Below are 15,517 nucleotides of genomic sequence, written 5' to 3' on the forward strand. Positions count from 1 at the left end.
GTGTCCCATTTTGCGTTGTTAGCATTTATGGCACCATTTTCTTAGTAGCGGGCCTTCTGTCCTATGATAGAATCTAAGCACCTGCCTCACCCTGCTCGTCTCAGTAGAAAACTGTCTCCATGCCCCCTTCCTTGTGTTTCCCCAAGGCCGAGTTCAACTGCACTAATGAATGTACTCTCTATTGTGGCATACCTTTCTCATTAGATAGGCTCGTTCCCACCTTCTAGAATGGCGGGCATGAGCAAAATAACCTGTACCCAGTCCCAGAGCTGTAGCTCATACTTCTGTACCTCCTTTGTTTGCTAGTGCCTGGACTGGAATTTTGCAGCCTGGGTGTTTTCTTAGGAGCTTGGAAATGTATATTATTTTGTGTTACGTTGGGGGAAGTCAGTCCCTTGACAGGTATCCTATGAGGCTGGTCAGACTGGGCTCCGCTGCAGCTCAATACTAATAAATAACAACAAAGCCAGGGACAGACTTCTGGTAGAATAAACACAGGATCTTTGATCAAACAAACGGGAAACAAGATTTGCCCTGGCATCCTGTTTCTTCTTTCAAGTGTTACATGTGGATCAACAGACCTGTTAGGCAGGATTTGACACTCAACAGAATGCCCAAATCTCCCAGCCTGCATATTCTATGACGCTCAGAGGAGTCATCTTTGCCTATTCAGGTCAGCTTATTGTGTGTTCCTTAGAGTAATGTCACACTTCTCTCACACCTCTTCCCAGTCTGAGCACAGGCTGGGAGTTGATGGAGAGTTAATGCAAATTAGCCTCCAGGAACTTCATGGAGGGAAAAGGTAACCTTTTGTAAGTTATTTTTCTTTCATATATATTTAGAAATCTGCCTTGACTGTAGGATTAGATTTTGAATTACTAATATAAATAGGTGTTAATAATTATTGAGAGAAGGGAAGGAAAAGACAATAACAAATGCCTGTTACAAAGAGAGAACTTTTGGATTAAGCGCTTGGACACACTAAGACCCAAGGGCCTTAATGACAGAATGGAATATATATGCTATTTGTGATTAGTGGGTGCATTGCAGTCGTCGACCACAGGAATCTCCGACTATGCTATTTACATGTCTCCGCTTTAATGTTGATTAACTATTCTTTTCATTTGATTTTATATAGGTGTTATCATGCACACAGGATGTACATTTTTGCGTATATGCGTTGGTCATAAAATCCATTAAACTATGTGTTCTTGAACAACATTGTATAGGGATGTATAATACATTCACTTTATGGCCCTTAGGTATGAGGCAGCGCGCAAGATGGCGCCTACCATTGTATTTGGGTTTACTGTGATTACAAGGTTTTTATACAGCGGGTGACATCCTGATCATGAAGCTATGTTACATACTATTTGCTGTGTTTTATTATGTTTTATTACTTTTACATAGGACTTGGATTTCACGTATTATCGTGTCACTCATTACGTGGTTAGCTTGTTTCACTTGGTAACAACACAAATTTTTCACATCTTGTACATCTACAACATGGCTCTTAAATTTTAGATATCTTGCTAAATGGTCCGCACCACTGCATGATAGTCCGTCGTTGTTGTTTCTATACCGGAAGCGTTTAAGACGCGCTCTAAAAACGGGATGTTGAACTACCGGAAAACACTCGAACGAGGTTCATGCCGGATGGCCTGAAATGTGAGTGATGGTTGTGTGCACATTGTTCATACGGTTGGAATTGAGAAGTTGGGATATTGTTGATGGTCTTCAGCACGCAATTCAACATTGGTAGTATTGCATGCTATCCACTTGGCTGTCTTTAAGAGGCACAGCGGTTTGTTTAGATCCGGGTTTGAATTTATGGTCTTTGCACACGTAGACTGCTTAGAGTTCTTTGTTCACTGGCATGAGGTGGAAGTCACTGCTATGATCATTTGCTTGATATTTATACGAAAGGCACAGTGATTAGTTTAGTTTTTTTAATTCTTTGGGACTCACACGGAGACGAACAAGAACATTGATTTATTGATATGCATGAGTTTGGATTCACCTTCACGTTTACGTTATCACGTGAGAACCATATGTGTGGTCACATCACCTCGTTCGTTTGGTAGATAGCCCAAGAGATAGAGACTAGTTTCCTCATGGATTATTATATGTTTTACAGAACTGATATCCCCTGACGAAGGGCCTCAGCCCGAAATGCATTGGGATGGGATAATGCAATATAAGTTTTCATGGATGAAATGTATCAGGAGAAGATTATGTTTTATTGAATGATTATAATTTGCGACAAGGTAGATAAAAAAATGAATACTGCCTTGGCATAATAAATATATCATACCCAAATTGAACTTGAGTTGAATCATTTCAAACAACACCCGGATATAGGGGCATCTGCTGAGCTGAAGGGGACAGACCCTAATAGGGGAAGATGCTATTCAATGTTGTTACATACACTCTAGAGCAGAGAGTAAGACCCTTTACAGCACGCTACAAATTGAACACGGAGAACAACAGTTGGAACGACCAGTGCTTGTTCCCATTTATCTATTTGATTAATTTAACAACCGAGCCATTAAAGTTAAAATGTTGCCTAAGAGTCAAATAAAACTTTATTTCAGGCCCATGTAAGGGGTCTGCTTGTGGTCAGGCCATGAAAGAGCCTGCACTGGGTCAGGCTCATGAACGGGTCTGCATGTGGTCAAGACCATGCAAGGGTCTGCACATGTGTAGGCCCATGAAGGCGTCTGCACGTGGTCGGCCCACGAAGTGGTCTGCACATGGGGCCCATGAAGGTATCTGCAGGTGGTCAGGCCCATGAAGGGGTCTGCTTGTGGTCAGGCCCATGAAGGGGTCTGCAGATGAGGCGCATGAAGGGGTCTGCACGTGGTCAGGCCCATGAAGGGGTCTGCTCATGGTCAGGCCCATAATGGGGTCTGCAGATGAGGCCCATGAAAGGGGTCAGCTCATGATCGGGCCCATGAAGAGGTCTGCATAAGGTCAGGCACATGAAGGGGTCTGCTCGTGGTCAAGCCCATGAAGGGATCTGCAGATGAGACCAAGTCTGCGCATGGGTAGGCCCATGAAGGGGTCTGCATGTGGTCAGGCCCATGAAGGGGTCTGCACGTGGTCAGACTCATGGAAGGGTCTGAACGTGGTCAGGCCCATGTAGGGATCTACATGTTGTCTGGCCAATGAAGGAGTCTGCACATGGTTAGGCCCATGAAGGGGTCTGCTCGTGGTCAGGCCCATAAAAGAGGTCTGCAGAGGAGGCCCATGAATGGGGTCTGCTCGTGGTCAGGCCCATGAAGAGGTCTGCATGTGGTCAGGCACATGAAGGGGTCTGCAGATGAGGCCGATGAAAAGGTCTGTACGTGTTCAGGCCCATGAAAGGGTATGCACTTGTTTTAGGCCCATAAAAAGGGTCTGCACGTGGTCAGGCCCATGAAAGTGTCTGCACGTGGTTAGGCCCATGAAGGGGTCTGCTCATGGTCAGGCCCATGAAGGGGTCTGCAGATGAGGCCCATTAAAGGGGTCTGCTCGTGGTCAGGCCCATGAAGAGGTCTGCATGTGGTCAGGCACATGAAGGGGTCTGCATGTGGTTAAGCCCATGCAAGGGTCTGCACATGTGTAGGCCCATGAAGGCGTTGGCACGTGGTCGGCCCACGAAGAGGTCTGCACATGGGGCCCATGAAGGTATCTGCAGGTGGTCAGGCCCATGAAGGGTTCTGCTCGTGGTCAGTCCCATGAAGGGGTCTGCACATGAGGCGCATGAAGGGGTCTGCACGTGTTCAGGCCCGCTAAGGTGTTGGCTCGTGGTCAGACCCATGGAATGGTCTGCGCGTGGTCAGGCCCATGAAAGTAGCTGCACGTGGTCAGACCCATGAAAGGGTCTGCACTTGGTCAGGCCCATGAAGGGTCTGCACGTGGTCAGACTCTTGAAGGGGTCTGCACGTGTTCAGGCCCGCTAAGGTGTTGGCTCGTGATCAGACCCATGAAATGGTCTGCGCGTGGTCAGGCCCATGAAAGTAGCTGCACGTGGTCAGACCCATGAAAGGGTCTGCACTTGGTCAGACCCATGAAAGGGTCTGCACTTGGTCAGGCCCGTGAAAGGGTCTGCACGTGGTCAGGCCCCTGAAGGGATCTAAACGTGGTCAGACCCTTGAAAGGGTCTGCACGTGGTCAGGCCCATGTAGGGGTCTGCACGTGGTCAGAACTTTTTGAAGGGGTCTGTACATGGTCAGGTCCATGAGAGGGTGTGCACCTGGTCAAGCCCATGTAGGGGTCTGCACATGGTCCGACCCTTGAAGGGGTCTGCACGTGGTCAGACCCATTAAAAGGGTCTGCACGTGGTCAGGCCCATCTAGGGGTCTAAACATGGACAGACCGTTGAAGGGGTCTGCATATGGTTAGGCCCATGGAGGGGTCTGCACGTGTTCAGGCCCATGAAGGGGCCTGCACGTGGTCAGGCCCATGTAGGGGTCTGCACCTGGTCCGACCCTTGAAGGTGTCTGCACGTGATATGGCCCATGTAGGGGTCTGCATGTGTTCAGGCCCATGAAGGTGTCGGCTCATGGTCAGGCACATGAAAGGGTCTGCATGTGGTTAGGCCCATGAAGGGATCTGCACATGGTCAGGCCCATGAAAGGGGGACACGTGGTCAGCCCATAATTGGCGTTTTCAAGTGGTCAGACCCATGAAAAGGTCTGCACGTGTTCAGGCCCATGAAGGTGTCGGATCGTGGTCAGGCCCAAGAAATGGTCTGTATGTGGTTAAGCACATGAAAGGAGTCTGTACATGGTCAGGCCAATAAAAGGGGTCTACACGTGGTCGGGCCCATGAAGGGATCTGCACATGGTCACGCCCATGAAAGGGGGGCACGTGGTCAGCCCATGAATGGCGTTTGCAAGTGGTCTACGCATGGGTAGTCCGATGAAAAGCAGTTTTCACTACGTGCGGCGAGTGGAAATTGCAGGAGGCATATATGGGGCTTGCCACAGAATGCACCAGTGCTGGAAGGGGCGGTCATTCAGAGCACTCCTAGCGGCACAGACGACTCACAGCGCTATAGAAAATGGAACGGCCTTGAGGCTCAGTGCAGCCCATGGCACTGCAGTGGGCAGGGGGTGAACAGAGCGGTCGTTACTTACAGTTAGTATCTCTGTACAATGGAGAGTGGGGCTCACTCGAAGCCTTCCTTCCTCAGCGAAGGAATAAAGGAGTCTGCTAGGGAGGAAGTGTAAATGCTCGCTTCCTGTGCCTCTGAAAGGGGCCCCCTCCCCGAGGGACGCAGGGTCCTCAACTTCACAAGACCCCAAAAACGAACCATCTGCTGGGAAAGCTGCTTCGGGTTGGCCACAGTCGAGCCTGCAGAGGCCTGTCTCTGTGACTGACAGGTCACGGAAAGGGGATCCCGGCTGCTCGGCCTGCTGGCCCGGTGCCCAGCGTGCCCACGGAGAGGCCTCTGTCCCCGGGCAGCCGAAATGAATCCTTCGCCTGCGTCATTGGTGGGGGATGAGGTGTCACTAGGGCTCTGGAGGAATGTGCCCGCCTTTGGGGGGCTACTAAAGGCTTCCGCTGCTGACCCTGTTTGTGTTATCCTCGGCACCCGGGGGCACCCCTCTCGGATCTCCGACACTGGCAGGCGGTGCAGCTGGCTGGACAAGGCTGCTCTGATAACTGCACCGTATGACTAAAAGTGCTTGAAATCTAATAAATTGTAGCGCTCTTCATGTTTGTTACCGAGAAGTGTCGGCACTCTCCTATTGAACGCATTACACCACTGTTGAGAAGTGTTGGCACTTCCCCATTGAAAGCATTACACTACTGCTGTGAAGTGTTGATACTCTCTCATCAAAAGTATTGCGCCACTGCTGATAAGTGCTGGTACTCTCCCACTGAAAGTGTTGAACAGGTACTGAGAAGTGCTGGTACTTTCCCATCTAAAGTATCGCTCCACTGCTGAGAAGTGCTAGTACTCTCCCATTGAAAGTTTTGTACCACTGCTGAGAAGTGCTGGTACTCTCCCATTGAAAGCATTGCATCCCTGCTAAGAAGTGTTGGCACTTCCCAATTGAAAGCATTACACTACTGCTGAGAAGTGTTGCTACTCTCCCTTCAAAAGTATTGCGCCACTGCTGAGAGGTGCCAGTACTCTCCGACTGAAAGTGTTGAACAACTGCTGAGAATTGCCGGAACCCTCCCATTGAAACTATTGCACCACTGTTTAGAATTGCCTGTACTTTCCTTTTGAAAGTACTGCACCACTACTGAGAATTGTCAATACTCTCCAACTGAAAATGTTGAAAAGCTGCTGAGAAGTGCCGGTACTCTCCCATAGAAGGTGTTGAACAAGTAATGAGAAGTACCGGCAGTTTTTCATTGAAAGCATTGCACCACTGCTGAGAAGTGCTGGTACTCTCCCATTGAAAGCATTGCATCCATGCTGAGAAGTGTTGGTACTTCCCCACTGAAAGCATTAAACAGCTGCTGAGAGGTGTTGATGCTCTCCCATCAAAAGTATTGCTCCACTGATGAGAAGTGTCGGTACTCTCCCACTGAAAGTGTTGAACAACTGCTGAGAAGGGCTGGTCATTTCCCACTGAAAGTATCACACCACTGTTGAGAAGTGCCTGTACTCTCCTAATGAAAGTACTGCACCACTGCTGAGAAGGGCTGGTACTCTCCCACTGAAAGTGTTGAACTACTGCTGAGAATTGCTGGTACCTTCCCATTGAAAGTATTGTACCACTATTGAGAAGTGCCTGTACTCTCCTATTGAAAGTACTGCACCACTGCTGAGAAGTGTTGGTACTCTCCTACTGAAAGTGTTGAACAGTTGTTGAACAGTTGCTGAGAAGTGCCGGTACTCTCTCATTGAAAGTGTTGAACAAGTGCTGGAAGTACCACCACTTTTTCATTGAATGTATTGCACCACTGCTGAGAAGTGTTCTTACTCTTCCATCAAAAGTATTGCGCCACTCCTGAGAAGTGCCAGTACTCTCCCATTGAAAGTGTTAAATGCTGAGAATTGTTGGAACCCTCCCATTGAAAGTATTGCACCACTGTTTAGAAGTGCCTGTACTTTCCTATTGAAAGTACTGCACCACTGCTGAAAAGTGTTGGTACTTTCCTACGGAAAGTGTTGAACAGCTGCTGAGAAGTGCCGGTACTCTCCCATTGAAGGTGGTGAGCAAGTGTTGAGAAGTACTGGCACTTTTTCATTGAAAGCAATGCACCACTGCTGAGAAGTTCCTGTTCTCTCCCATTGAAAGTACTGCATCAATGCTGGGAAGTGTTGGTACTTCCCCATTGAAAGCATTACACCGCTGCTGAGACATGTGGATGCTCTTCCCTCAAAACTATTGCCCCACTGCTGAGGAGTGCCGGTACTCTCCCACTGAAAGTGTTGAACAACTGCTGAGAAGGGCTGATAATTTCCCACTGAAAGTATTGCACCACTGTAGAGAAGTGCCTGTGCACTCCGATTGAAAGTGCTGCACCACTGCTGAAAAATGCCGGAACTCTCCCACTGAAAGTGTTGAACAACTGCTGAGAAGTGCTGGTACTTTCCCATGTAAAGTATCGCACCATTGCTGAGAAGTGCTTGTACTCTCCCATTGAAAGTTTTGTACCGCTGCTGAGAAGTGCTGGTACTATCCCATTAAAAGCATTGCATCCCTGCTGAGAAGTGTTGGTACTTCCCCATTGAAAGCATTACACCGCTGCTGAGACGTATTGATGCTCTCCCACCAAAAGTATTGCACCACTGTTGAGAAGCGCCTGTACTCTCCTATTGAAAGTACTGCACCACTGCTTAGAAGTGTCGGTACTGTCCTACTGAAAGTGCTGAAAAGCTGTTGAGAAGTGCAGGTACTCTCCCATTGAAAGTTTTGAACGAGTGCTGAGAAGTACCAGCAATTTGTCATTGAAAGTATTGCACCACTGCTGAGAAGTGCCTGTACTCTCCCATTGAAAGTACTGCACCACTGCTAAGAGGTGCTGGTACTCTCCCATTGAAAGCATTGCGTTGCTGCTGAGAAGTGTTGGTACTTCCCCTTTGAAAGCATTACACCGCTGCTGAGAAGTGTTGATGCTCTCCCATCAAAAGTATTGCACCACTGGTGAGAAGTGCCGGTACTCTCCCTCTGAAAGTGTTGAGCAACTGCTGAGAAGGGCTGGTACTTCCCCATTGAAAGAATTGCACCACTGTTGAGAAGTGCATGTACTCTCCTATTGAAAGTACTGCACCACTGCTGAGAAGTGCCTGTACTCTCCCACTGAAAGCATTGCATCCCTGCTGAGAAGTGTTGAAACTTCCCCATTAAAAGCATTACACGCTGCTGAGTAGTGTTGATGCTCTCCCATCAAAAGTATTGCACCACTGTTGAGAAGTGCCTGTACTCTCCTATTGGAAGTACTGCACCACTGCTGAGAAGTGTCTGTACTCTCCCACTGAAAGCATTGCCCACTGCTGAGAAGTGCTGGTACTTTCCCATCGAAAGCATTACACCGCTGCAGAGAAGTGTTGATGCTCTCCCATCAAAAATATTGCACCACTGTTGAGAAGTGCCTGTACTCTCCTATTGGAAGTACTGCACCACTGCTGAGAAGTATCTGTACTCTCCCACTGAAAGCATTGCGCCACTGCTGAGAAGTGCTGGTACTTTCCGATAAAAAGTATCACAACACTGCTGAGAAGTGCCTGTACTCTCCCATCGAAATGTTGGCACCACTGCTGAGAAATGCTGCTACTCTCCCACTGAAAGTGTTGAACAGCTACTGAGAAGTGCTTGTACTCTCCCATCAACAGTTTTGCACCAGTGCTGAAAAGTGCAAGGATTCTGTCTTTCAAATCAAATAAGTGCAGGTACTCAGTGCCTTACAGTGCCTGCCCTTTTACAGCTCTGTTTATGAATGTTTTTAGCACACTATATTATCATTCAGTCAATGCACAAACCCATACTGGCCATAACTTAAGCCACGCAGCCGAAGTCGCATCACTGCCCTGAAGAAGGGCGGTGCGTTCAGGTCTTGGAACCAGGGCCTCACACAGCTACTCGAGGTTAATGCCTACCTTCCACAGAGCAGATCCTCAGGGGTGTGGATGAAGGGCTTGTAGAAAGTGGCCACTCACTCTGAGGGGCATTCTAGGGCCTGCAGCCAGGCCCTTGGATTCAGCCCGGCATGGCAGCGCCTAAGGCTGAGCGACGTGTTCCCAGGGACTTTTCAAACGATCGCCTTCAGTTACAGCTCACGTACATGCACAATGGTGCAGGAGTAAACCCAAGGATCACTGGCATACATCCAGACCTTGATGATAGCTCTGTGCAGGGCTTCAAGTGGGATGAAAACACTGAGGGGTCTCTCAAAGGGGCGTGGCCAATGTAATTAAGGGCGTGGCTTAAAAACATGTAATCTAAAAATCTGTGTTTAGCATAGTGTGCCGCCCGTCTTGTATTTTGCTGTTTCTGTCTTTGCATCTAGATATATGATACAACAAGTAACATCATACCTACAACAAGTCAGGGCTATTGGCTTTGTCAACAGTTGTTAATTGCATACGATAAATAAGCAGCAACAATGGCTTGTATGTAATATTTAAAAAGCTTCCACTTAAAGCCCTGGTGACACCAGGACAATGTTGTTGCTTCTGAGTTTCAAAAATAGAGGGGAAAACCAGAGAGAAAATGATTCTCTTTAAAGGATTTCCCTTCCCCTACACGCTTACCTGGCATGACGTCATTCCGTAACGTCTCCACTAGTGAGACTTGAGCAGTGTGGGCAGCGCACATCCATGTGCCTGCTGTCACTGCAGTCCTGGAAAAAACGGACCGCCTGTGCCAGGGTACAGAACAGAGCCCGATAGAGACCCGTTTTGAGGCCTCCTTTAAAAAACTACCGGTGCTCCGACCCGGTGAGACCAGGCCCACTTAAAGCCCTGGCTCTGTGAGTGTCACTGCAGAGCAGCTCTCCGTTTTCAGCAACTGGGCTTCCCGCCCTTTCTGCCCTGAAAGTCTGCTCTTGTTTCTTTTTTAGGGTCCCCCGCAATGTCAGAATGGCTCTGTCCTGTTGAGGGACCACAGAGCGGGCTCGTTGGGTGTTCGCAGCGCTTTCTCTTGGAAGGGAAGGGTGTGACGTCGGAGAGCACGACATGTTTCTAAATGTAGTTGTGTATATTCATACCTCCCAAAAGGACGTCGTCATCAAAATAATCCTCTTTCAGACCTAATTTTGGCACGTGCCTCCTACAACAGCTTCCATAATGACTTGCTTTGACCTTGACTCCTATGGACCTGGGCTCCAATCCTGCCTTTGGGGGATGGTCAAATCTCGTGCATTCCCGTGATCTCAAACTGCATTCCATTTGCAATAAAAAGTGTAAATAAACAACTCATCCGTAGAGCACGCGGCCTAGCACTGTCACAATTATATGTTGCGCCCACCATCCTTCTTAAAAGCAGGCTGGTTTGACTCAGACAGACAGGGTACCCCTGCACCGTGCACTGCCCCTCGCATCCCTGGGGCTCCTGGTGACACTCCGTGTAAGGTGGGCCATGCACATGGGCGACCGCAGGGGGGATGGGGGGCAAGGAGGGGCGCTTGACCCCCCCTCCCCCAGCACCCCTCCTTGCCCCCCCTTCGGACGCCAATGCTTTTACGGACGCCTTTTATCTGTAATTCTGGGCCCTGCAGGGAGCAGAGCTGTTCCCTGCCAGAGGTCTCAACTCCCTGATGGGGGGGGGGGGGGGGCGCCTCGCACTCCTCCTCGCAGCCCCTCCCGCCCATTGTCATTCTGTCTGTGGCTGATTATCACATACAGAATGACAATGGCTGGTTTGAGCTGCTAAAGCACACATCCCACCCTGGAACCTCTAAAGCGCCTTAGCTCAAAATCACTGAGGCGGAGCCGAAGGTAAAGTTCAAAGTTGAAGCTTAAATATGACGCACGTAGGAGAAGCAGAAGACCACTGCGGGGTTAAGAGCAGTCTCCTCATGGTTGGATGGATGAGTGAATGGAATTCATGAGTGGAAGAGTGGGTGGATGAGTGAGAGGAGGGATTGGGTGAAAGGGTGGATGGATGATGGATGAGTGAAAGGATGGGTTGGGTGAAAGGCTGGATGGTTGATGGATAAGTCAAAGGGTGTCTGGATGGGTGAAAGGGTAAGTGGTTGGATGGAGGAGTGGATGGATGTTTTGGTGGAAGAGTGGATGGATGAGTGAAAGGATGGATTGGGTGAAAGGGCGGATGGATGATGGATGAGTGAAAGGATGGATTGGGTGAAAGGGTGGATGGTTGATGGATAAGTCAAAGGGTGTCTGGATGGGTGAAAGGGTAAGTGGTTGGATGGAGGAGTAGATGGATAGGTGAAAGAGTGGATGGATGAGTGAAAGGATGGCTTGGGGAAAGGGTAAATGGTTGGATGGATGAGTTAATGGATGTTTTGGTGGAAGAGTGGATGGATGAGTGAAAGGATGGATTGGGTGAAAGGGTGGATGGATGATGGATGGATTGGGTGAAAGGGTGGATGGTTGATGGATGAGTGAAAGGGTGGCTGGATGGGTGAAAGGGTAAGTGGTTGGATGGAGGAGTGTATGGATGGGTGAAATAGTGGATGGACGAATTAAAGGATGGCTTGGGGAAAGGGTAAATGGTTGGATGGATGAGTGAATGGATGTTTTGGTGGAAGAGTGGATGGATGAGTGAAAGGATGGATTGGGTGAAAGGGTTGATGGATGATGGATGGATTGGGTGAAAGGGTGGATGGAGGGATGGATGAGTGAAATGATGGATGGAAGAATAGACGTTGGATAGGTTTGCAAATGATTGAAAAGGTTTGGATATGGATGCGAACACAGCTGGAAGGACAGAATGAACGGTGAAAGACTGAATGGTGGATGAAAAGATTAATAGATAACAGAGAGTTCATTTGAAATGGTGGATGTCAGGGGTTTGATGGAAGGATGAATGGCTGGATCCTTGGACAAGAGAGCCCCTCTGGGGAGGGTTGTGATGACTTACTTTGCTTTCTTGGTGCCATAAGAGCTTTAGTTCAAAGTGGGAGGTATTTACATTTTCTGGCTGCTCCCTTGCCTATGTGTTACTATTCTGTATCTGCTGTGTGCTTATGTGTGGGATCCATACATCATGCATATGACATGTTGAGTGACACCCAACTGCTACTTGAATGTTACACTAGTAATTGTAAATGTTTGCATGCTTTGTTTTAGGTGTAAGGTTTTAGGGAGAGCCTCATAGTGCCATGAGCTGTGCTTGAGATGTATATTGAGTTTGTAGCAATAGTCAAGGTGTCAAAAATAAACTATGTAATAGTGTATTGGCAGTGCCTTCTTTAAGAAAGCTGCAGGGAAAAGCACCTTTGTGACTTCCGTCAGCTAGTGGAACTCTCTGCGAAGCCCCCATAAGCAAAGTCAGATACCATATGTTAAGTTCCACTTGCTGAAACATCCCTAATGCGTTCCCTATAGTGGTTTCATCACAGCAATCCTCCCTTTAGTTCACCTATGCGTGTCGCTTTACATCTCACAATGGCACTCAGGTATGAGATGCTAGTAACAAAGTCTATCCGAGCAGATCTTCCTGAGCACTTCTCTCACCAAACATGTCTGTTCACGACCATGAGTTGTAAACAAAATATCAGACTGGACAACTCAGTGCAGTAACCATATAAATAGATTATTATTGTATGAAATACCTCAAAAAGACCTGCACAGTTGCTCAAAGCTGTATGCATGCCGAAAAACCGTGAAGTGCACGATTGTCTCAACCTAATATAAACTTATTTTGACTTGTACTTAAGTGGTTGTCTATTTACTTACTTTTATACTATCGAACAACTTCCTCTGATGTGTTTGTAAAACGTACCTTTTGTTCCAAAGATTTGTCCTGAATTTTGACCTTCTGTCCTGAATTTTCGTCTTGAATTTTGACCCTTTGTCCTGAATTTTTACACTTACCATGCTGAATTTGCAACCATGCCAGTTGGTCACCGTACATTAACTGGTGAGCTCACTTCGGGGCGCTGTATTCACACATGCAAGTAATTTTAGGGTTTAGGGTGGGTATGGGTTTTGGGGTGCCAGGGGGTAATTTTAGGGTTCAGGGTGGGTATGGGTTTTTAGGTACTAGGCGGGTAATTTTAGGGTTCTGGGTGGGTATGGGTTTTAGGGGCCAGGGGGATAATTTTAGTGTTCAGGACTGGTATGAGTTTTGGGGGGGCAGGGGTAATTTTAGGGTTCAGGGTGCGTATGGGTTTTGGGGTGCCATGGGGATAATCTTAGGGTTCATGGTGGGTATGGGTTTTGAGGTACCAAGGGGGTTTTTTTAGGGTTCCGGGTGGTTATGGGTTTTGGGGTGCCAGGGGGTAATTTTAGGGTTCCAGGCAGGTATGGGTGTTGGTGTGCCAGGGGGTAATTTTAGGGTTCAGTGTGGGTATGGGTTTTGGGGTGCCAGGGGGATCGTTTTAGGGTTCAGGGTGGGTATGGGTTTTGGGGTACCAGGGGGTAATTTTAGGGTTCAGGGTGGGTATGGGTTTTAAGGGGCCAGGAGGGTAATTTTAGGGTTCATGGCGGGTATGAGTTTTGGGGGGAAGGGGCAATTTTAGGGTTCATGGTGGGTATGGGTTTTGGGGTGCCAGGGGGATAATGTTAGGGTTCATGGTGGGTATGGGTTTTGGGGTACCAAGGCAGAAATTTTAGGGTTCAGGGTGGGTATGGGTTTTGCGGTGTAAGGGGGGGACATTTTAGGGTTCAGGACGGGTATGGGTTTTGGGGAGCCAGGGGGACAATTTTGGGGGGTCAGGGCAGGTATGGGTTATGGGTTTTGGGGTGCCAGGGGGCTAATTTTAGGGATCAGGGAATGTATGAGTTTTAAGGGGCCAGGGGTAATTTTAGGGTTCGTGTGTGCTCTAATTGTTGTCTAGTTTCAAATGCAGAATTCACCACTTATTTTTCTCAGCTTAGCCTGAGCATTACCCGATCCTGATTGTCTGCCATTTTAGCCCCGCCCTTATTGATTAACATTAGCCACGCCCCTTCATTTGCCAGGTTAGCCCCCCACTGGAAAAATTTCAGCCGACGCCCATGGCCATGCAGCCTATAGTCATATAGGTTATTGGGTTAAACAGCAACTTATTAAAATAGTTTTGGACAGTGGATTTGACGAGTTATTTTCGTTTAACTGATAGATACGTATTTACCTCAAAAGAATAAAGCGCTGAATTGGTCTCGCTGGGGTGTGAAGCTGTGAGAAGCAGCTGGGCAGAATAACAAATGGCATTGCTTGCGGCAGGAGAAGTGGGGTAGGCATCGGGTGAGAGTGTGAGTGTGTGTGTGAGTGTGTGTGAGAGAGAGAGGAGAGGAGAGGAGAGAGAGAGAGGAGAGAAGAGAGAGAGAGAAGAGAGAGGAGAGAAGAGAGAGAGAGAGAGGGAGAGAAGAGAAGAGAGAGAGAGGAGAGTAGAGAGAGGGGAGAGAAGAGAGACAGTGAGAGGGAGAGGAGAGAGAGAGAGAGGCGAGGGCGACAGAAAGGGGGAGAGAGAGAGAGCGAGAGAGAGAGAGAGAGAAGCAGGCTGTACCCCTCCTTGGCACCATAGACCACCTATTTCATCTTGTGCCCGCCCAGGCACACGGGGGCACTGCTGGAATAATGGCGACCATTCGTGGCAAATTGTGGGCTTCCTTCCCTTGACTGCACACACCCCTGACATCATGGCAGCCACACCTGGTATATTTTGGCCATCGTATTTTCAGCCCATCTCTGGCATCCTGCTGGCCATGGCACAATGTAGGTAATTATTAATATGAGTTGGTAGTCTTGATATAATGGTGCCCACTGTGGCACAATGCAGGATGGCGCTGGCATATTGATTCCATCACTGGCAGAATGATGGCCATTCCTGGCAAAACTCGTGTCCCATTTGTGGCATCCTTGGAACACTGTGGGTATCTCAAACTAAACCGTTTGGACAATTTTAGCCCCATATTTTCGGGTAGATTTTCGCTTTAGAAATACAATATAAATGCACACAAATTGGAGAAAACGTTGAAGACGCCTCTTTTACAAACACGGCGTCACAATGCATTAACCCCTCCCACCCCAGCCTGCTCTCCTGTGACGCGTTGACTTTATGTTCGTCTTGGACCATATACAGAGCTCCACTGCCTATTAGCTAGGTTTGCATTATTGAAATACCATATACATACATATATACATATTTCACCTTATATAATCCACTTCTATAGGGTTTCTAGTCCACATGGCATTTATGGTAAACTGCAGGCTTGACGCCAAATTGCCACCGCTCTTGGTATTTTACATTTTTGAGAACATTTAAATCTATGGTTAATTTAGATATTATGAGACTTCAATGACTTCAAGTTTTTCCCTCGCAGAGTGAATTGATAGGAAGCGAGTGTGCGTGACCCTCCTGCAGAATTAGGGCTCTCTCTGTAGACACTCTGCATTTTGGCCTAGTGGCCCCTTCTGTGGCAAGCTACCAGCAATCAATCAATCAATCAATCAAT

Source organism: Triturus cristatus, chromosome 3_1, assembly GCF_964204655.1.
Source record: "Triturus cristatus chromosome 3_1, aTriCri1.1, whole genome shotgun sequence".
Taxonomy (NCBI): domain Eukaryota; kingdom Metazoa; phylum Chordata; class Amphibia; order Caudata; family Salamandridae; genus Triturus; species Triturus cristatus.